This window comes from Olea europaea, chromosome 12, assembly GCF_002742605.1.
Source record: "Olea europaea var. sylvestris chromosome 12, O_europaea_v1, whole genome shotgun sequence".
Classification (NCBI taxonomy): Eukaryota; Viridiplantae; Streptophyta; class Magnoliopsida; order Lamiales; family Oleaceae; genus Olea; species Olea europaea.
The window spans coordinates 19,677,038-19,679,781 of record NC_036248.1 but is presented as its reverse complement, the minus strand read 5'-3'; the positions used below and the strand labels follow the sequence as shown (position 1 = coordinate 19,679,781).

The following is a 2,744-nucleotide window of genomic DNA, read 5'->3' as shown; positions in this document are numbered from 1 at the left end:
CCATTGTTTAGGACATTATCTCTCACGTTTGAATTACCCCCCAAGTTAGGCATGCCACTACCATTATTTTGATTTGGCACTGTGGTACCTCCTTGGTTTGAAGTAGAGGGACCAGAAAGCGACTCCACCCCTTGATTCAGATTTAGGACAGAGGGATTATGTCCCACAATTGTCCTGGTTTGAAAGTGGTTTGTAAGAGGTATAGCCGGTTGACATATTTGGCCTACTAACTTATCCATTGTTTCGTTTAACGTCTTTAGCTATTTGGCCATATTGTCATAGTGTGCGTTTCCATTTTGTGTAAATCTTTCCATATTATGAATACTTCGAAGATTTACCTGTTCAACGAAGTCTTGCGTGAGTTCTCCAAGCAATGCACGCATGGTTCGAGGACTCAACTCCGTCATTAGTTCGTAACGACTGTTACTGCTCTGATTTTGTCCATCTATTCGTGGAGAGGCATGCTGCTCCTCATATCGCTCGATTACAGACTGGATTCCTCCCTGACTTGCTCCTTCCTTGTCGGATTTCTGAGGCATATTGTTTCACCTTTTGTATTTTCAACACCTAACACCATTGTCCCATCGGGCGTGCCAAATTGTTTTGCGCGGGTTAAGTCGCTAACAATTAAAAAGGGTCAGACGATTGTGTAAGGGACGAAACCTCTTGAGACAAAGTTCCAAAAAAGGATGTTCTTTTATTGGCGATGAACTTTACAATTGGGAATGAAAAACAACGTGCCTCCAAGGGGCGCAAGCACACGAGTTACAGAAAGAAAGATGTTTAAATCTAAAAGCTAAGGAAATGAAAATTACATATTCTCTGTTCGAGAGTTTTGGATTCGGTCCTTTGCTTCTGCGTCCTTTCTCCCTTTTATACCTCATAGACGATCTCTTTGTGATTAACTACCCTGAAAACTGCTTGATCGTCCTATAACTACCCACTTTCTTTGTAGTAGCCATTTTGTCATGAAACTGCCTCTTAACTGCTGCCATTATCTTTCATCGTTCAACCGCTTTTGATTGAATTCCTTGAATCGTGGAACGTGATAAGGCTACATTAACAACTGCCTTGATAACTGCATTCCTTGATAACCACGATGCGTTATGTTTATTGATACCTTGGGCGACTTGAAAGTTTGGGCGAGAGTAGAATAACAGCTCTGGGCGACCGTATGACACTCCATTCGTTCAGATTCTGGGCGACTTGCAAATTTGGGCGATGGCGTTACCACATTCTTGGGCCCCTTATTTGGGCCTTCACCTTGACTCGTTCGATTGGATTTCGTTCTTTGGGCCATCCGATTTGGGGATTTTCCAATTGGGCTTTACTCCTTGGGCTGAATTTTTATGTGTCAACAGTAGTGAAATGGGAAAGGTTGAAACTTTTCAGAATCTCGTTCTACTTCCAACACTTGTGTTAACTTTTCTGGTGGAAAAAAGGGGAATCAATAAGAAATCCTTATCCTTCTCGCTTGGTTCTTGGTATTGGGAATTGAAAACCAAATAATGCAAACTTGTAGATCAATACAGAAGTTAAAAACCCTGTAACGAAGTTTATATGTATATTCATGTTCAAAAGATGCATTAATACAGCATTACAGCTTTTCTCTTTCAGAAAGATGACCCTTTCACAATGAGTCAAGATAGCATTAATTTTGAAATGGAGCGAGATGACATAGATGATGAATTATCTTACAAAATTCACAGAAGAGCTGGGGTAGAAGAACTTGACATAAATCAAAATACTGAAACTGTAAGAGATACTAAGCAGAAAAACTTGACTCAATTACAAAGTTCCAAACTTTCCAAGCATAAAGAAAAGGAAGTACTCCGCACGTTTGTGGGCGTAGCATGGTAGAAGCCAGCAAAATCTACAAAGTTCAGAAAATAGCTAAGAGAATCTAAATAGCACAAACACAGTGGTGGATCTATATATATATTGACCCCTCATTAAGTAACTGGGAAAATTGTTAAAAGAGCTAATGTTTTCAAATGGCCTCACCAACAGACATCCACCTGGGGGCCGAATCATGCAATTGCCTCTCTTCTTCAACGCCACTGCCAACCACAGTGGCACCTGCATTGCTATTTGCGGTCTAAAAGGACCAAAATCCCCCTAAAATTAACCCCAAAAAATAATCAATTTATGTGCTCGAATTTGACAGTCTATATGTAGAAAAACCCATTCAAAATGTAAATCATACAGAGACGAAATTCAGGGGATCCATCCTCATGTTTGGTACAATCTCAATCATTTCATCCTCTGCAAGAAACTCCAACTACAACATTGAATTTTCATAAGAAAATCAACATTGATGCATCAAATACTGAACAAACAAAAGTTGCATAATTAACTCGATAACTATCAATTAATATAACGTGAACCTGATAATAGGGTTAAAGATGGTACCTCGGCTGCCTAAAATGCGAGGCCTGGTCCGCCATTTCTAAGAATCTGAGAAGTTTTTAGGGTTGAAATACGTGTTCCTCAATGATAGCTGCAGTAAATTCAAAAGGAAACGCAGCCACAAGGTATGGATTTTCAAAAATTGAAAATGCTAAATTCAAGAGCGTGAAGTATGAACCCCAGTCGATCCCCGAGGTGGCAGGAAATAATATACATGCGCGCCTTTTCTGATCTTTTTCCTAGGAGTAAGCAATTATATAATATTATATTTTTGAAGTTAAGATGTAGGAGATGTTTGTGTCCATTTACTTAAAAAAAAAAAAAAAAAAAAAAAA

The 2,744-nt window shown here is 39.2% G+C and overlaps 1 long non-coding RNA gene across 1 annotated transcript; it reads right to left on the bottom strand.

The window, feature by feature from the left end:
• Positions 1-1,366: 1,366 nt before the first annotated feature.
• LOC111407008 lies at positions 1,367-2,663 on the bottom strand. The gene is made up of 5 exons (XR_002705016.1): positions 2,588-2,663; positions 2,413-2,500; positions 2,207-2,281; positions 2,005-2,118; positions 1,367-1,873 (listed from the first exon to the last, which is right to left on the bottom strand). It is a non-coding gene; the product is annotated as an uncharacterized LOC111407008 (long non-coding RNA).
• Between the last annotated feature and the right edge of the window lie 81 nt (positions 2,664-2,744).